This window comes from Mixophyes fleayi, chromosome 12 (genome assembly GCF_038048845.1).
Source record: "Mixophyes fleayi isolate aMixFle1 chromosome 12, aMixFle1.hap1, whole genome shotgun sequence".
Taxonomy (NCBI): Eukaryota; Metazoa; Chordata; class Amphibia; order Anura; family Limnodynastidae; genus Mixophyes; species Mixophyes fleayi.
In genome coordinates, this window is record NC_134413.1 from 6128114 (window position 1) to 6149685 (window position 21572).

The following is a 21572-nucleotide window of genomic DNA, read 5'->3' on the forward strand; positions in this document are numbered from 1 at the left end:
ATTTTCTTAGCAATATATCTATAAAACTAAGTGATATTTTTACATGAACGGCGTAAATAGAGAGAGGCTTCTAGCATAACATAATGCACGTGACACTAATGTTGTTGTAAACTATCGCAGCCAATCAGATTTTAGCTCTCCGCCAAGTTTGCCTGACATCTGATTGGTTGATATGGATTACAACACATTATTGCCATTTCTATGTTACGGAGGGGTAGATTTATCAAACCTTCTAAAAAGGAAAGTTGGAGGTGTTGCCCATAGCATCCAATCAGGTTCTAGCCATCATGTCTTACAGCGTACTAGATAAATGAGAGCTAGAATCTGATTGGTTGCTATGGGCAACACCTCCACGTTTGATAAATCTACCCCATAAGAAGACCTCCACCCAGTCATCAAATCTGAGCATTAAATGTCTCCTCTCAAGGGCCGTAACTGTGATGATGTCCGAGAATACACCTCCCAACTGTCCAAATTTCAGTGGGACAGTACCGACTCGTGGACTTGGACATGGGCGGAGCTGATACATAAATGGGCGGGGCTTTCCCCCAAAAGTGGAAGTTGTTTTTTTAGTGCATATGAAAAGCCGGGCTTGTTTTGTCCTGACTTTGCATGTGCACATTTTGGGAGATAAGCCATGGAGAGACTCACCTCTGACCTCCCAATGTAAACTCCAGTAGATACTAATCCGCTTCCACAACTGGCATCTGCAGCAGGACACATTCACACTGGGCTTTCTCCCAATCCGTTAGTTTCCATCCCTGGATTCTACTAGATCGTATAAATGGGGGCTCATTCCAGAAATGAAAACTGTGGGTGGATTTAAATATCATTATTGTGATATTTAAACATTAACATTTGACTGTTATTATACAGGGGAAAAATCAGATATACTCGACACTGGCTGCCTAGAACAGATCAAATAAGTTCTAATTGTCTAATTTAACCCAATTTCCCATGCCAACGTTTATATATGGTATGGCAGAGAGAAACAATGGTCTTCCCCTTACCAGAAATGGATTACTCTGATGGATTTCCAACTGTTCTAGATCAAATGTAATCTGACATGTCACTTGTTATTCAGTCGCTTATAACAGTTTGGGGAAATTAAAAACTCAGCAATTAATTTCTTTTGTTACCAAAATGTTATTTTTCTTTAAAAATTCTCCAGCCTCTATGTGTGCACCAATTGCTAGATTTCAACGTATGCGTTTGTGTAACGCATGAGACATAGCTGGTGCTTTTCACGATGGTGTAATTCAGGTTGATATTGAACCATCCGTGCTCTATACCCTACTTAAATGTTGTGCAAAATAAAAATTATACATATAAAAGATAATGGAAGCTTATGTTAAGCTTCAGGATCATAGACAGTTGAGGAAAGAGAACAATGAACCAGAGAGCTTACAATCTACCTTTACAAGCTTAAGCACATTGGATACTTTGCAACATTTGATGACTTCTTAAAAAAAATTTGAAGCATTTTCTGCACAACTGAGTTTCTGTGCAGAAGGACTGACAATGCACTTCCTGGCAAAGTAAAAATATCTACACCTGCCTCTACTCTGCAATGTACAGCAATTAAACAATACACATTATCTCGGTGGGTATCCCCGCTCAACTTCCCTTCATAAATGCAGAGCACTTCGCAATCTCCGATCAGTCCTAAATGTTGTCGGCTTCCATTTAGATATGCCTTGCACAATAATTAATGTTACTTGTGTGAAGCTCATCTAAAACAAACACAAAATAAAATTTGCTTTGTGTTAAACAATGTGCTTTAGACATGTTTGAAATCCGGACCATTGTTCCCTACAATTTTCTTTGCACAGTAATTTGAATTTAAGTTGTCTATCTCAAAAAAATAAATGTTTCCACAATCGCCCCTAAACAGACAAAGATCTCTCTGAAAAAATTAAAAATCAGTTACCAAATTGCCTGTTAATGTGTGGCAGAATAGGCACCTGCCTTAGGCAAAGGGAGGTTAGGATAACTAATATAAAAAAGAAAAGAGGTGTTGCCCATAGCGACCAATCAGATTCTAGCTATTATTTATCTATTACATTCTAGAACATGAAAGCTAGAATCTGATTGGCTGCTTTGGGCCACACCTCCGACTATTCCTTTTTGGAAGGTTTGATTCATATACCCCTGTGCATGCCCATCACTAGATTTCCTCTGGATGTTTGATATTTTAAAATGCCTAATATGGACGGTAATATTACTTTTCTAGTGTTTAGAATGCATGCTGAATCTCTTTCCTGGCAATGAATGTGGCTGACCTTTAAGCCAAGAATTGTGAGAAGACAGAAATAAAGCTAAATAAATATAAAATAAGTATATAATGTCCTAAACCATCTGCATAATTAGCGTGTGGTGGACTGTTGGATGGGAAGATATTAATTTAGGGTGTTGGATAATTTATAGTTGGTGTTTCCTGCGGGAATAACAGGTCTACTTTAGCATTATGTTGCAGTGTATGTGTATTTATAGGACAGAGTAATACATAACATTACTTTGCTCCGAACCTCAGCAACCAATCAGCAATTAGGTTTTTGTCTGTCTACTGCAAAGTTAGACAATGAAAGCAAATGGTTGATATGATGTGAAAATATTATACCTCCATTGGAAGCAGGAGAGAGCATGCACAGGAAGGGGCGTGGTCACTCTACACAGGGGCGTGGTTTGGTCAAGTTTGGCTGTACCATATTCCTCAGGGGTGTGTCCACTGCTTCAAGCCCAGCTTCACTCCACTCCACTAAACACACCCCTTCAATGTCACGTGCACCTGTCGTGAGCCCATGTGGCATTTAAGGGGCATCCGTTAGTGGCACAGTCCTCCCAAATGTCCTGGAATTGGGACAAAGGACTGGTATTTAATGTTGTACTTCTGCTCTTGTCTAGAACCTTCATGTCCTCACTCCGTCATAGAGTGATCTGGCTGGACTGTGCTTCTGATATTATGGTCTTTTACTAGCACCTACGACCATCGTTAGGGCCCCTGTGCAGCCTCTTCTTGGGCCCTCACCCACAACTCCTCCGAGGTGCCACACTGCGGTGCAGGCTCTGTAGGCGCGAGGGTTGGCTCGGCTCCTCCGCCGTGATGTAATCACGCCTCACCGCGGCCTTCCTGCCTCGTGATCCATACGTAGTGGTTCCGTCATGTGACTTAATGACTGAGCGTCATGTCAGTCAAGAGTGCAAGACTTCAACTCGTGGGGGCTCCTGTATAATTAGACGCAAATGCATTTTATTGCGCAAAATATGCCTTTTCGTACAGCGAATGCACGTAACAAATATGTTAGCGCAAGTCCCTTTGCAGTCTTAGGTCCATTGTACACATACTACCCTTTACGCTTTGAGAGGAGGAATCATCAACCTCCGCTCCTGACAGCTGATGTCCTGTCCTTCAAAACAAGCATCATGTTTTTGCATTCATGCACATAATAGCTTGTTATCTTGCTGCTATATCAAGTTCCATATACAACACCCCAAATAAATCAGACATGTGGAAGCAGCCTCTGTAGCCTAGATCTTCAGCCTTGGTGACCCTCTACGTCACAATGTGCTGTGTGCGATACATGTATTCTCTTGTTATCCACCGTGGGGCAGAATACCCCTGTTTTACAGGATCCAGCTCTCCCCCCTCTGCCTCTCCGCTCTCCCCCCTCTGCCTCTCCGCTTTCCCCCCTCTGCATCCCCCTCCTCTCACTACATCTCTCTACTTTTCTACTTTCAAGCTGGCACTTGACCAGGACATTTAATACCTAATTAATTACTCTGCTTTGTGCTATTGAGCCAAACCGGTGACCGCTCCTGTCATTAAATATAATGATTTGGAAAAACAAGATGTTTATAGCAGTATAGCATAGAACTAAGACAATCCTGATATATTAACCATTTAATAATATATCATCAGTTATCACTGATCTTACTAGTTTGTTTCTAACACAGGACAGTGACTTGCAAAAGAGACGCTGGCAACTTTTGCAAAATAAATTTATATGATCTCACGTTGTTGCTGTACAGCGCTGCGGAATTAGTGGCGCTATATAAATAAATGATGATGATGATGCTCAATGTCCAGAAAACATCTGTGAGTAGTATCATAGGGCAACATAAGTAAACAATTCTACCAGATGATATAAATACATTGTTACAAAATGCAGGGGGAAAAAATTAAGGCTTTTGCAAGAGTTGTGGAAGTGCAAGCCAATAAATTAAAGTCATCTGAAGGTGGACAAAACATTTAAAGTGTTACTATCACCTATAATATTCTATTCATTAGGAGCCAGTGCATTGAATGAATATTTGGCCGTGAAGCGTCTCAGTGATGATGTCACTGGTTCATAGAGCAGTGATTGGCTGCATTCTCATGACCATTCGTTCAACCCACAACTACGTCTGGGCCCTGTGACAAGTGCATTTTTTGCGACGCATCTTCCCAGGTAGAAATTTTCCACCAGTTATTTCATGTTAATACCAGATGTTTTTTTCCTTACTTTTTTCTGTTGCATATGATAATTATGATCTATATTATCCTTAAACTTTGTGGGTATGATTCATGTTCCCAAGTCCGCTTGTGTGCCGTATCTTACGTGAAATAGCTCTACACGTGCTCAGAAACGGATCATACGCCAATATACAAAACTGCGCGCAATTCATGAACACAAATGTCACTTACGACTTGAGGGTAGGAATGGAGGAGGGAAGTTGCAGGTGAATGTTGGCAATGTATATTAAGGGCGTGCTGAGGGCGCTCTGGCACAGATACAGCTGATTCAAATCCTGTTTTTCTTCTAAGTACGCCAGGATTCAGCCATATCTCTCGCACCAGTCGGCACTTACACCAGCACAGGGCAGGTGTAAGTGCCGACTACACAGCAAAGTCTTTGTATTATAAACATATGCATCCAGCCAGCTAGCACATAACTTGTGTATGCAAGGAAGAGAGATTATATAAATGCATTGTATGTACAGTACTTATTAAAACCATCTTGATTTAAGTATTTAATGTAAAAAAAAAAAAGCTAGCATGTAACGTTTAGGCAGAATGTACTTACACCAGATTCATATGGAAACCTGTCTTGTGATACGTTTGGATGTGAATACAGCCGGAACTACTCCCAAGTCCCGTACTCTTTTTTAAAATACAAGTTGCATCCATACATGAATCAGGACCTTTATCCCTAAATGCCAAGGACCTAAACATGACTAAAAAGTGCACGGTTATTTGGGATAATCTCCGGAGTCAAAGGAATGAAACTACTTTGTCTCCTCGGATCCACTTTGACTAACATCAAAGAGTAACGTACTCAAGTAATGGCCAAATTAGTTTTCTTGTCTCTTAAGGATGAAGTGAAAGATTCCTTCTTATCATTAAAGTTTGCACCCAATATTTTAAGTACACATTTGGGTTGCACGGTGGCTCAGTAGTTAGCACTTTTGCCTCACAGCACTGTGGACATGAGTTTGATTCCCGACCATGGCCTTATCTGGAGTTTGCATGTTCTCCCCGTGTTTGCTCATTTCCTCTATAGTAACAAAGGGACTCTCTGCATCTAAGCCGGGTAGCTCTTGGGCATGGCCTGGTTTGATCAGGGCCCTGTCCTACTTCGTTCAATTTGCAATTTGCATTTTTTGGAGATATGAAACCTACTTCGACAACTCCAAATATATATCCCACTATTTTGGGTGGATGTTCCCAAACTCATAGGGGTATATTTACTAAACTGCAGGTTTGAAAAAGTGGAGGTTATATTGCAACCAATCAGATTTTAGCTGTCATTTTGTAGAATGTACTAAATAATTGATAACTAGAATCTGATTGGTTGCTATAGGCAACATCTTCACTTTTTCAAACCCGCAGTTTAGTAAATATACCCCATAGACTGATGCATTTTAATTCAACATGGAGCTGGGATGAATAAGAGACACATACAAATGTATTATTATCCTGTACAGACTTTCATGAAGGTATGGATAGTAGAATCTCCAAACATTGACTCAATAGCCCTTAATATAGGAAAAACAAATTATCTCGTTCCCCAATGCCTTTTCTGGAGCAAGAATATGTGAATAATAGTCGTTACTAGAATGTTTTCTTGTTACTTGGCGTAAAACTTTGGGTTCTGATTAAACACTTTCTTAGTTCTTTTTATATAGTGGATGGTTGGGTGAAGATAACATGATGCATTCCCTAATTAGTCAAATAACGAGAGTTTAAAACTATAATTGAACATCCTTCTACATAGATGTAAGGTAAAATGCTTTAGTGGGGGAAAAAATGTTCACATGCATGTCTGTCTGCAAGAACAAACAAACCAAGAGGCGCACTGTAGTTATGTTGAGCAGAAATTCACTCACAGTGTGGATAAAGTTAGCAGTGCACAGGAAAATTATTCATCATAACAAGAGTTTAGTTCATGTCAATTATCTTAAATTCTGTCATCCTGTCAATGCATGGGAACAGGTATATTTAGATAGCAGTGGAAATCTGTGTTAATTAGCATGAATTTTCTGGTAAACATCTCTTAAAATCAGTAGCAAATTTTTACCCCTCAGTGTTTGCAGACGAATTGATCAAACATTACTGAATCATAAATATATCATGTCAATCCTGTGTCACAATGACAGAAGACAAAGGATTGTTGAGTTGCGCCTCACCCTAGAATGCCAGGAATATTTCTTCCAGCAGAAGAGTCGGGAGTCTATCAGTTAATAATCTGATGGGGGAATGTTTGTGTCACTCTAAATATTTCTTGACTTGTACTCTTGGATCCCTGCCATGTAGGGACAGTAATTTGTTACCAAGGAAACAAAGTGGAATAATTTACAATATAAATATGTTTGCTATTGGGATGGAAAATGCCAAACATTGGATAAGCTGCAAAAAAATGTATTAATGGGTAACAATTTATATTGTGAGAACATGTGCGGTAGCAGGTCTATTATATCCTTGTTACATTGTAGAACGGGAGCAGGTAGAAAACTATTCCAAAGATGAAATTAAACAGAGACTTAATGAACTGGAACAATTTATATTTTACAGGAGTGCCGTCACTCCTCTCCAGATATAAGTTATATTTTACAGGAGTGACATCACTACTCTCCAGATATAAGTTATATTTTACAGGAGTGCCGTCACTCCTCTCCAGATATAAGTTATATTTTACAGGAGTGCCGTCACTCCTCTCCAGATATAAGTTATATTTTACAGGAGTGCCGTCACTCCTCTCCAGATATAAGTTATATTTTACAGGAGTGACATTACTACTCTCCAGATATAAGTTATAATTTACAGGAGGGACATCACTCCAATATAAGTTATATTTAACAGGACTGACATCACTCCTCTCCAGATATAAGCTATATTTTACATCAGTGACATCACTACTCTCCAGATATAAGTTATATTTTACAGCGTGACATCACTCCAATATAAGTTATATTTAACAGGAGTTACATCGTCGCTCTCCAGATATAAGTTATATTTAACAGGAGTGACATCACCGCTCTCCAGATATAAGTTATATTTTACGGCATGATGCATTTTACAGTATATTTTACATATATTAACCCAAAAAAAAGCCGATGGGCTATACCTTCTACGTATCATTTTTATTAACATTTATATAACACCAGCATATTCCACAGCGCTTTAAAATTGGGGATAAACATGGTAATAAAACAATACAATATTATAATTGCACCTCTTGCTCTTTCCTGTTCTGGCCCCTCACACTTTGCTGTTTATTAGATCTTATATATATTCATGTCACTTGTGTAATAATTGATATAGGTATATAAAATAACATTGCATTGATATATACTACAGCATTCCTAATCCACAGGCTCTGCAGCACGTCTATAAAACCCATGTTCAGATTATATTACCTGTAGTTTTATAAACATAAATAAAAAAACCTTTATAGAGTCCATCCCTTCTCCTAACGTTACCCATCAGGGTGACCCAAACTGGGAATTATTTCCGCTACAACTGGACCGTTCATACCAATAAGAAGCAGCTCAACATGTAATTTGCTCTATTCCCAGAGGGCATTAAAACGTTGCTGACTGAAAACAAGAATCTTAGCGCTATCGGAGGTACCGCGGGTCCCCATCGGTGCCGCTCCGATCTGCCAACTCCAAAAATATTTTCACAGTGTGATACCTTTAGCTAAGTGAGTGTGGAGTTTAAATTAACACGTTATCACAGTATTACAGCAAAAGGGATCTGCTGAGCACACAGCAACATACTGTATGTGTTCCTGACATGCATGTTATGGCAGAGAAAGATAGACGTATTGTAGCATTAATGTGAATACATAATATGTTCGCTATGGTAAAAAGGATATACATTTTCCTATGGTGAAAACTTACATAGCTAATGTCTACTGGAAGACAGGAACGTAAATCAGTGTACAACAGGTGCAACTGTCTGTTACATGCAGTCCACAGTCCAATATACATTATATGGACTAAAGTATTTGGCCACACCTGTTAATTATTAAATTAAGGTGTTTCAATCAGACCCATTGCCAGATGTGTATAAAATCAAGCACCTAGCCATGCAGTCTCCATTTGCAAACATTTGTGATACAAAATAGGTCGTTCTGATGAGCTCAGTGACTTCAAGCCTGGTACTGTGATAGGATGCAAGTGATATTATTAGAAAGTGGAAGCGTTTAGGAACAACAGCAACTCAGCCAGGAAGCGGAAGACCACGTAAAATCACAGAGAGAGGACAACAACTGCTAAGGCGCATGGTGCGTAAAAGACGGCAACACTCTGCTGATTCCATAGCTGAAGAATTCCGAACTTCCACCGGCATTAATGTAAGCACAAAAACTGTGCGGTGGGAGCTGAATGGAATGGGTTTCCATGGCCGAGCAGCTACATGCAGCCTCACATCACCAAGACCAATGCCAAGTGTCGGATGGAGTGGTGTAAAGCACACAGACACTGGAATGTGGAGCAGGGGAAACATGTTCTGTGGAGTGATGAATCACGCTTCTCTGATTGGCTGTCAGATGGGCGAGTCTGGGTTTGGTGGGTGCTGGGAGAACGTTACCTACCTGACTGCATTATGCCAACTGTGAAGTTTGGTGGAGGAGGGATAATATTACGGGGCTGTTTTTCAGGGTTTGGGCTAGGCCCCTTATCTCCAGTGAAGGGCAATCTTAATGCTTCAGCATACCAAGTCATTTTGGACAATGCTTTACTTCCAACTTTGTAACAACAGTTTGGGGAAGGCTCTTTTCTATTCCAACATGACTGTGCCCCAGTGCACCAAGCAAGTACTACAATGACATGGTTTGAGGAGTTCGGTGTGGAAGAACTTGACTGGCACCACAGAGGCTGCAGATCTCCGATGGGACCACCATGATGGCAGCAAGTTATTTTGAATGGAGAGCTCTTCAGCACTACAATTTGACGTCATCGCGGCTTCTATGAATATTAATTTAAAGCGACAATGTTGGGTTAAGTTTTTAAACATTTAACCTGCAGGGTCCCGGCATTGCCACTTTAAATTAACATTCATAGAAGTCCCGATGTCGCCAAACCGTAGTGCTGGAGATTTGTCCATTCGGAATAAGTTGCGGTCAGCATGCTGGGGCCATCGGAGATCTGCAGCGTTGGTTTTCAGGTAAGTCTATTTATAGTGAATTCGTTTTTCCCAAATTCGGTTTTTATTTGTAGGTGTCCTCTGTGTCGGATTTTTCAGGATCGTTAAAGCGTACCCAACCCAGCTCAGCTGTCAGCATGCCGGACCACAGGTCCATGCGGCAAAGGCTGTATTCTGTCTTTACCCAGCCAGGGGACGCCAAAGGAGCCTCCGTCTCTTCCAATTACCTGCACTACCGGGAGCAATTCATCTACATTTATTCACATCATTCCACTATGCACCTTCTCAATTTACCTTTCTCTTACTCACTTTCACTGACATCTTCAAAATCATCTTCTCTCTCCAGCATCCTATTTCTGTCAACCACATCCTTTTCCCCCTCATTACTTCCCTCTTTGCTATTCTGCACAAATGAACTATCATCATCATCCTCATCAACATTTATTTATATAGCGCCAGCATATGCTGTATCATTTTACAGATGCAGATCTTGTGTAGAACGGAGGTGACGAGTTGGAAGATATTCTGAGACAAGTGAGGAGATGTTGGTGCAGTTTTGTTGATGGCCTTGTATGTTAGTAGAGGTTTTTTTATATTATATTCGGTAAAAAACAGGCAACCAATGTAGAGACTGACAGAGTGACTCAGCAGAGGAAGAACCATTTGCAAGGAAAATCAATCTAGCCGCTGCGTGCAAAATAGATTGTAGGGGTGAGAATCTGATTCGGGGGAAGATCCATAAGGAGGGAATTGCAAAAGTCAATGCGGGAGATGATGAGTGCATGAATTAAAGTTTTTGCAGTGTCTTGTGTGAGATATGTGTGTATTCTGGAATTTTTGCATGTAACATGATGTAAATATAGATGTGAGGAACAAAAGATATTTTTGAGTCAAGGATTACACCTAGGCAGTGAGCTTGAGGGGTGCGATTTATGGTCATGTTTTCATCAGACATAGAAATGTCAGGTAGGTAACGTCTGTTGGTGGGTGGCAATATTATTAACTCTGTTTTTGAAAGATTGAGTTTGAGTTGGTGAGAGGACATCTAAGATGAAATGGCAGAAAGACAGTCAGTAACGCGAGACAACACAGATGGTGAGAGATCAGGAGAGGATAGATAGATTTGTGTATCATCCGTATAGAGATGATACTAAAATCCAAGAGAAGTGGTGTAGATAGAGAATAGCAGAGGACCTAGGACTGAGCCTTGTGGTCTCCAACTGATAAAGGAAGCGGAGCAGAGGTGGATCCAGAGAAATTAACACTGAAAGAGCGATTAGATAGGTAGGATGAGAACCAGGATAGGACAGTGCCTTCAAGACCTAGGGATTGTAGCGTTTGTATGAGGAGAGAGTGGTCAACAGTGTCAAATGCAGCAGAGAGATCCAGGAGAATTAGAAAGGAGTAATCACCTTTAGTTTTAGCACAATCTGTCTAATGTCTCTGTTCCACCTTCGTGTTGCTGTCACTTTTCGTCCCAATGGTCAGTTCCCAATTCCTTGTCAACTTTGCTGCCTGGTTCACTTATTTCCTATCCGTTGACCTGACCTCTCTCGTACTTGGTATTTTCATCATTCCCATTGACGCCCCCTCTGTCTCTGCCACCACAAAACTTCTCTTACTTCCTCCTTTGGTTAAGCTCATGCTCCACCTAATTCCATACACAGGGAAACACCTAATTTCCTCTCATTCCAAACCACTGATCAGATCTTCTCTAAAACTCTGGTTCTCTTCTATAACTAACCTGTCCTGTCTTAATCTAGCTGCCTCTATATAAAACACCACACACACTGCAGCCCTAGAGAGTGCAGCTTCATCAATTACAGTCTACCGCAATCCAAACCTCAACCATGGCACACCAAACAGATCCCCAACCTGCTGCTGAGCTCCACTGGAGAAAATGTAGACAAAGTCAACACCCCTTTTCTCACTCTACACCTCTTCTCTTGGTGAACAATTTTACAACACTCATAACACCCAAATCTATCACTTCTCCCCTGACCTACACCTTTCCCTATTACCTGGTGTGACCAATTGTCTCTCTGCTATCTCCATATGGATGTCCCAATTTTACCTTTACCCCATATATCCAGTCTCTTTCCCAATCTTGTCATCTGCACCTTTGAAATATTCATCATCATCATCACCATTTATTTATATAGCGCCACTATTTCCGCAGCGCTGTACAGAAACCTCACTCACATCAGTCCCTGCCCCATTGGAGCTTACAGTCTAAATTCCCTAACATACACACACACAGACAGAGAGACAGAGACTAAGGTCAATTTGTTAGCAGCCAATTAACCTACTAGTATGTTTTTGGAGTGTAGGAGGAAACCGGAGCACCCGGAGGAAACCCACGCAAACACGGGGAGAACATACAAACTCCACACAGATAAGGCCATGATCAGGAATTAAACTCATGACCCCAGTGCTGTGAGACAGAAGTGCTAACCACTGAGCCACCGGAATTTATTGGCGCTATTTACATAAAAGGACAATAATAGCACAGGAAATAATATTTCACAGCTTATGAAAGCAATATAACTTACATATAATCAAAATGTAGACAAGAAAAGGCTGAAAAACAAACAAACAAATGACGATTACACGCACAACATTCTTGGTGCAATTAAGTCAGTCTGTTACTTATTTGTTAAAGGATTGCGGCACTAGAGAGGAAGGGATACAGTGCGATGTAATAACAGACATTTAGCAGTCTCGGATATTAATAGCTCCAGATGCCATACGGTATGACAGTAATTCACACAGCCCCGGACCAGGGTCTCTCTTTGTTTTTGGGAGGCCCTTCTCTTCCATACAAATAGAAAATAAACACAACCCTCCAGGGTGCAAGTGGCAATGAGTGTTAAATTTTGATTAAATAATAGGTATTGAGAAGCACATTTTTTTTATTTGTAATATGTCATTAAGAAAGATAACTAGACATTCGTACAGCCGTAATGATTATAATTAGCGCAACACGTAAAGTGCTCAATATGACACTAGGCCGTTATTAACCCTCCGCGGATTGTAGTTTTTTGGACAAGTGGGCACTGTTCATCGAGAACCAAGATTATAGTCGTGGTGACTACGCTGACAATAGACCCGGAAACAAAGCCGCATTCAGTCTATTCCTTGTTTGGTTCAGAGAGTCATAATTAGAACATTGGGCAGCGTAGTAAAGACGGCTTCGGATAGTTGGGGCTGGATGCCGAGGAAAAACATCAATTTCTCATCAATTATGTTATTTTAATATAATATGTAAGAAATGTTAGTAGTGTGATGTTTTACTTTTGATGATATTATTATAATCTGGGGGCCATTTACAAAGGACACCCGGGCTCATGCCGCCGTGACATCACAATCAGCATTTGCGGGGCGTTTGTTTAGCTATGGGGACCTTGCGCATCCTCTCGCAACAAGATAGCTGCTGTAAAACAGCACATAAAACAGCTGTAAGATAGCACTGGGTCTCCAAAAATTACATTTATTTTGAAGGCACTGTGAGATTGTTTTGGCAATTGTGTTTAAAAAACGAGCACAGAAGATGAGAGTATTTCCGACCACATTTAAATTCAAGCAGATCTCATTGAACGTTTTTGCGTGAACGTTACTGGTCGTATGTAGACCATACTTACCAACTTCTTGAAGTCTTGCTCCGGGATCCTGCCAGGGGAGGTGGGCGTGATGGGGGCGGTGCTCCAAAATTCGCGTCATTTTGGCCCCGCCCCCATGATGCAATGACGCAAATCGCGTCATTTGACAGTAGGGGCGGAGACAAATGCCGCGATTCCCATGAATCACTAGGAAGTGGGCAGAATTATGCCAGATGCGGAGGATTGCCACACTCACCCGGGAGTCCGGGAGACTCTCGCAAAATGCGGGAGTCTCCCGGACATTCCGGGAGAGTTGGCAAGTATGATGTAGACAGACAGAGTGCAGGACACACACATGTGTATGTGCAATATAAGGTCACATCAGAAAAACAAATTATAAAACAAATGAACCACTCTTAATACTATAATCAGTAATTATTATTATTATTATTATCGTAGATTTGTAAGGCGAAAACAGTATATACATAAAACAAGAACATACATGGTAGACAAAATAAATGCAGACATGAAAACAAAGGGTATGGAGGACCCTGCTCATTAGAGAGCTTACATTCTAAGTGGAAGAGGGCACAGCTGAAACAAGAGGAGCGAGTGTGGCTCAGAGTGGAGATTGGGACAGGTGTGAGGGTGCTTAGTGTGAATAATATAAGGTAAGCTTTAAAAAATAGATGTTTTTTTAGAGAGCGTCTAAAGATTTGAAGGCTGTGGGAAAGTCTGATTAGGAGTGGTAAGGAATTCCATAAGTGAGGAGCAGCACGGGAGAAGTCTTGTAGACGGGAGTGAGAGGTGGTTACCAGAGACGAGAAGGTGCAGGTCAGAGGTAGATCTAAGAGGGCGGGAGGGAGAGTATTTTGATATGAGATTTGAGATGTATGCAGAGGGTAGTGTTGTTGAGGCTTTGTAGGTAAGGGTGAGTAATTTGAATTAGATTCTGGAGGACACAGGCAGCCAGTTTAGGGATTTGCAAAGTGGTGCAGCAGATGTGGAGCGGTGAGAGAGGAAGATCAGTCTTGTAGCAGCATTTAGGATGGATTGAAGTGTGGATATATGGGTGTCAGGAATGCCAGATAGCAGGAGGTTGCAGTAGTTAAGACGGGAGATGATGAGAGAATGGATAAGAGTTTTGGTAGCATGTTGAGTAAGAAAAGGACGTATTCTGGCAATGTTTTTAAGGTGGAGTCGACAGGACTGGGAGAGAGTCTGGAGGTAAGGAATAAAGCAGAGGGCGGAGTCAAGTGTGACACCAAGGCAGCGGGCTTAGTAATAAAAATATTTGTGAAAAAAAAAGTTTTTGTCTTCATATAGTGCTAGTTAGTGGCACATATACGTGTAGTTATTAATATAAGATTATACCGTGTCAGTCATCACTATCAGTCGGTGCTTACACCTGCCCTGTAGCTGCTGCAAATAATATGGCTAAAAACCATGTAATTAAGAGAACACGTAATTAAGGAAACCCGTGCATTGTCACGCCCTCGACATGCACTTACTATACATGGCTTATGTTTATCCCTCCCCGTTCAGCCCTTTAAGTCGTAGACTGTCTTAGCTGTTATTTGCATTCAGACATGAATTGCATGTGTAATTGGCGTAAGGACCGTTTCTTAGCACGCGCAGAGCTATTTAACGAAAGATACGGCACTCAAATTGACTTACGTTTGAAGATGAATCAGGCCCATTATGCACAAACGCAAGCTGAAACGAAGGTTATGAGGTTTACAGCGCCAAGGGTGTTGACTTGGGACGAGACTGACATACATGATAAGATGTGAGTCGTACATGGAGCTGGCTGGTTGAGTGTGTGTTGGATGGAAACAGTGCTGGTGAAGAAAGGAGAGGAGTCGGAGGAAGGTGAGTTTTCAGTGGCACCTAAACGGTTGAGAAACTGGAGAGAAGTCTGATAGAGAAATGTAGAGAGCTCCAGAGAAAATGTGCAGCTCTAGAGAAGTCCTAATAATACTCCTAAGGGAGGGTATCAAGAAAGATGCCAACATTTTCTGGAACAAGCAGCTTACAACGCTGATTATACTTTATGAATTATTTGGCTTCTATCGATAGAAATCCCACCTCCCATTACAAATGCACAAGAGTTATTATATATTTTGAGAAATTGCATTATGAAGTTTTTACTTATTGCTTTATAGTTTTTATTTTACTGTACCTCTGACTTCTACTCAGTGTGCACAATTTCACATAGAGTAACTCATCATCACACATTCACCATTAGCATATCAACGTATCAAATAGTAACTTTACACTTCATATATTTACTATAAAAAAAAAAAAGCCAACTCATTATTAAAATGAGACTTACAGGAGTGGCCGTATTACCTCATATTCCCCATGGGTGTAATGTATACAAATCAAATCAAATCATGAATTATTCTACCCTGTTGAGGGATTTATTCACAGTTTCTTTTAATAAAATATGCAAATATTTTTCAGTAAATTGATTTCCCAGATTCTCTTATCTACATATTCATTATTTATTATTACATTCCCGGGCTTTGATAAAAGAGGAAAGAACACAGAGAGGGGATGTTTGTGTGAGAGGGTCCCGGCGAGTGATCTAATCCACTCAAAATTTATAGTTTGAGTATTTTATACTGTACAGTATTTGCCGGATGGTAAATGGGAATTTTTCTCATTTTTTATTGAGATTGGCAAAAAAAATAAATATATATATATATATGTGTGTATATATATATATATATATATATATCCCACCCCACAAGCTCGCTGCTTAGGTGTAATCCTTGATTCACAACTGTCGTTTATTCCGCACATCAACTCTATATCTAAATCATGTTACATACACCTAAAGAACATTTCCAGAATACGCACATATCTGACACAAGACACCGCAAAAACATTAATTCATGCACTCATCATCTCCCGCATCGACTATTGCAATTCCCTCCTTACTGGTCTTCCCAAAGTCAGACTTGAACTCCTACAATCTATTTTGCACGCAGCGGCTAGACTGATTTTCCTTACAAACCGTTCTTCCTCTGCTGAGCCACTCTGTCAGTCTCTACATTGGCTGCCTGTATTTCAACGAATTCTATATAAAATTCTTCTACTAACATACAAGGCCATCAACAAAATTGCACCGACATACATTTCCTCACTTGTCTCGAAATATCTCCCTACTCGACACCTCCGTTCTGCACAAGATCTGCGTCTCTCCTCCACTCTCATCACATCCTCCCATTCTCGGTTACAGGATTTTTTCCGGGCTGCACCCACTTTGTGGAATTCCTTCCCACGCACAGTAAGACTTTCCTCTAGTCTTCAAACCTTCAAGCGTTCACTGAAAACCCACCTCTTCAGACAAGGTTATGATATTCCTCAACCATCATCCTAATTTCCCTAGATTACCCCATTACCACCCTCTACACAGCTAACGCAAGACAACAACCCTCTGACCAACATTGCAACACACACAGCCCACTCAGTACTTTTACCTTTGCAGTCTGGCTGGTCCATTGTGCAATATGATGTAGCACATGTCCTTGTGTTTCTAACTCCCATTGTCCTATAGATTGTAAGCTTTCGAGCAGGGTTCTCTTACCTCTCTGTCTGTATGTATTACCCAGTATTGTCTTATTAATGTTTGTTCCCAATTGTAAAGCGCTACGGAATTTGCTGGCGCTATATAAATAAATGTTGATGATGATGATGATATATGTATATATATATATATATATATATATATATATATATATATATATATATATATACAAGTTAACCCGTGCATGATACTCATGCATTCTAGTCAAATAAAGCTACTTAAGGTGTTAAAAAGGTTCTTGTCATGCATTTGGGCCTAGCCCAGGCCTCCTCAGGGGAAGAGCGTTACTTCCTGACGCAAGCGCCCTTTTTTAACGTGGTTTTGTCCACATGTCACCACCTCATCATTTTTCTCCATCACCTCATCCTTCATCTTCATCGCCACATCCTTCATCAAGCTTCTTAAGGTGTTAAAAACTCCCCACTGTCACCCCCGGCAACCACCAACCACTCTGTAAACTGTCACTTCTCCTTCAAGAAATATATAGGTCAGTGTATAACTCTGCCCAGCAGGTGGCGCTGCAGCTTGGTTTTTTTTTTTCACACACGCCACTAGGCATTTATATAGTAGATATATATATATATATATATATATATATATATAAATACTTTAATGGTCTGATGCAGAGTGAGTTGGGCATAATTTATGATCAAAAAAGCCACACGTAAAAATATTTACGCCCAGATGGTGAGCCGTACGCATCTTAAGTTTGCTTGAACACGCACAGAACAGCGTGATATATGCCCGAGGGATGAAGGAAGCACCTAGCAGCGTTAGTAGCGCTATCGCAAGCAGCCAATCACAAGTGGTTCGCTAGCGTTGGAGATCATCAACATTATCATTCATTATTTGCACCTGGCCCTGAAGAATTTGCATCTTCTTCTTGGTCAGAATTGCGCAAAGATGCCCTAACTGCGATTCCTTGCAAGGTACGCTACGCAAACTACCGTAGTATTCACTGTGCATCAGCCCCTGTATGTTTAGTAAATAATTATTGTGACGGGAAACAACTTTTTGTTTCACTGCAATAAAACCTCAGAAAAGTTGCAAGAATATTATCTAATGTTGCATCTTTTCTCACGTTTTTCATACATTTGTATGTACATGTTCACACACACTTTCCCTGGCTAGCAATTTGGTGGAAAAACGAGCAGTTATAGGGCACAGGGAGTGTGAATGGAGCAAGGTTCTCCGCAAGCCTCTCAGGAACATTGCCTTATAGTTGGTGCTCTTAATCACTGTGCCACTGCTTCAAACAAAATTAAAGGGATTTTCCATTTGGTAACCTCCTTTCTTTGCTTAGTGACACCTCACAAATTGTGCTTTTAAGGGGACCCCCTTCATCATTGTCCACTGTTACTTGATTGTAGATTGCAATACTAAGAGTGGGATCGTGGGGTTTTTATTGCAGCTCCCAAGTCTAAAAAGGTAATTGAAATCTACCCTGGCTGGGGGTGTGTAATGATTACAGCATGTGATTGGACAGGAGCTGCAGCCAATCCAATCAGTCCACACATTCATTATAACTAGAACTTAGGGCTGGGAACAGCCATCATAGAAGCACTCTGCCAATGCTTTAACTGGCGACTATGATTAAGTCCTGTCAGGGACCCCAATCAAAGGCAGTTAATTTTGGGGGGGGGCTTAATGGAAGAGATGAGGCTGTCTAAAAGTGGACAACCCCTATAAGATATTTTTTTAAATACAAACATAACTATCGTTGTGGGCCTAAGAAACGTAAATGTCGATATGTTTGGTATGTTGCGTAAATTTGTACTGGGTATGCCAAGAATTGGACTATTATATGCCAGTGAGCGCAGCAACATCCAATTCTTTGTCGAGCGCAAATGACCCATTTTACAGCCTATGATTTTAGGGGAGGGGACTGGGCATATGCACGTCCTCAATGTATAGTAAGGGCGTGGCACGGCCGAGTGCACGCAGCAGCGTCCGATTCAAGCTTTGGCCATTTCTAAGATACGTGTTTTCCTCTTGCTCCAGCTACAGGTCAGGTGTAAGTGCCGATTACTAGTGATGACGGCTGTGTATACAGCTAGAACAATCGTTGGCAACTGTAAAAACGCATTTTATGTACAGTGACATTCATAACATCCTAATAAATGTATTTTATGTGTGGGGGGGGTGAATGAAAAAAACTTTTTTTTTTAATGTCTTGTCACTAATGATTATATTATTAACAGGGAATATTAACTTCTTTTTTTCTGTGTGTTCTTTTGTGACTTTATATTCCACATATGTATTGGACGTATCTTGCAGTGTATTGTCTGTTAGAGCAGAGGACAACTAGACCCGTATTCAGCAACAGACGTATCTTCATGTCCCCTCTTTGCTGAATACAGACATGCTCATGTCCGTTTTACGCATTTTTTTTTTTTTTTTTTTTAAATGCAATTTATATTCGTTTTGCCTCCCTTAATGAGTCGGGGTTCCGTGTCCCTTTTATTTCTATGAATATACACTTTCTTGCAAGCCCCACTTGTTCGCAGTAAACCACCTATGCTTTCTGACAGTATCATCGCAATTAACTGGATAAGTGCAGAAGTTCTAGCGGCTTATTAGCAACTTCAAAAATATGATTTTCAACGTCTGCCTCCACTCTGTATCCTCTCTTGTTTTCTAATTGTATAATATACAATGGCAGCCTCATTAATCACATGTATTCTTAGGGAGAGTACACCGGGAATATCACCTTAAACCATTGCCATGCATAGAGGAATAATGGAATTCAATCTAATTTCTGCACTGGGGGCTCCGAGAGGTCACAAGCTACAGCCCTGGGAATATAACCATTGTGCGGCAGAACAACATGAAGCTACAATTCAGCCTGGTTGTGTAAGTTACACTAGATATACAATGTTTATTTGTTTTTTTTTAAACATTTTATTTGAATGTTTCATACAATCGTTTGTCATGCCATTTACAAAGTTACAATTTGAGCTGCCTTCAATATCTTTCTTGAATAATTTGTTACTTGATCTTTTATATTTGTTTGTTATAATGTTTCAACACTGCTTAAGGGGTTGGTTTATTGAAACTTCTAAAAAGGAATAGTGGAGATGTTGCCTATAGCAACCAATCAGATTCTAGCTATCAGGTTCTAGAATGTACTAAATAAATGATCGCTAGAATCTGAGTGGTTGCTATGGGCAACATCTCCACTTTTCACTTTTAGAAGATTTAATAAATCTACTCCACTAGCCTGTTAATAGAGAGGACAAAGTGCACAGTTTTGTCAGTGTATTGTTTTTCAATACACTTGTGTCCGAGCCCTAAATAAGTTGTCACTAATTTTAATATATCTCTGTTTCTTCCTATTTTGAAAGTACAAAGCACTTATATGTTTTTAGAACACCCTAAAGGAATTTGTGACATCTGAAACTAAAAATGCCTATTAAGTAAGAAAGCACTTAACTAAAAGCCCTAAGAGCGGAGGTTTGTAAATTGTTAGTCATTTATAAGGAGGAGGCAATGGAAAGCTTCATTGCAAAGTTTTTCTTGCAGAATTCTCCTGTTTAGAGACCTAGGGCTAGATTTATTAAACTGCGGGTTTGAAAAAGTGGAGATGTTGCCTATAGCAACCAATCAGATTCTAGTTATCATTTAGTTAGTACATTCTACAAAATGACAGCTAGAATCGGATTGGTTGCTATAGGCAACAACTCCACTTTTTCAAACCCGCAGTTTAGTAAATATACCCCCTAGAGGTGAATGTATCAAACATTAGAGAAAGGAAAAAGGGGATGTGTTTCCCATAGCAACCAATCAGATTCTAGCTCTCATTCTACCTCCACTTTTTAGAAGGTTTGATAAACATACCCCTAGAGAAGCCAGCATGTGACTGGTTAAACAAGACTCATCCATTCCTCTGCTTCTCTTTACAATTAATTAAATTCTAAGCGTTTTCTATGCTTCCTCTGCACATAAGAGAGTAAAGAAAACAGCTTTCACTGCATCGCTCAACTCGGCTTGAGGGTCGGACAGAATACAACATTATGCACTCTTCCGACCATACCTGGCAACTTTAAAAACCTCCCCTTGGGGAGATCCTAGAGGGGAGATCACGTGGCAATTGCAGGGGGTTCGTGATGCCACACATTGCATAATTTTGGCCCCCGACCACATGTCGAAATGCAACGATGGCGTCATCTTGTTGAGGAAGTTGGGGCCAAAATGATGTGAATCGCTTTTATTCAAGTCCCTCCTACTTCACTAGGAAGTGAGAGTGATCCGGGACAAAGGCCTGCCCGAAAGAACTACCAAAAATTTGTGAGTCTCCTGGACAAGAGTCTGAAAGCAATCTGGGAGCGTAGGCAAGGATGCTTGCAGCTTCCTTCACGCAGTTCACAAGCTCCTTTAGAATGCTCACGGAGTGAGCATAACGCTGTATGCAGCCCTGCTCTCAAGCCGAGTCACAGTGTTTTCATACAGTACATAGAGCTTATTAGAAAAGTCATTTATCAGTTTCTCTTTAAATGACTGATTTACTAACGCTAGTCTGGGTTGAGAAGGTTCGTGTTGAGAGTTGTAATCCATAAATTCTACTGAACTCATGCCTGTTCCTGAGGGCTGCCGCCTAAACCCCTCAACTATCCCGTTTCAGATCTACAAGATGAGCATTGTGCCAAGTTAGCGAGGGTGGTGTGTATTTAGCATTGTATACGTTTATGCTACCCACACAGGGGGTCACCTACCAGATCAATCCCCAAAAACTTTACAAAATGTGTTGGCT

General features: G+C 40.6%; 1 long non-coding RNA gene across 1 annotated transcript in view; it reads left to right on the top strand.

Annotated features, from left to right (window-relative positions):
• Positions 1 to 21572, top strand: part of LOC142109170 (uncharacterized) — an 81030-nt gene that overhangs the window by 23300 nt on the left and 36158 nt on the right. The window contains exon 3 of the long non-coding RNA XR_012680300.1: positions 19510 to 19675. This is a non-coding gene — a long non-coding RNA (uncharacterized LOC142109170). The remainder of the gene's footprint in view (positions 1 to 19509; positions 19676 to 21572) is intronic.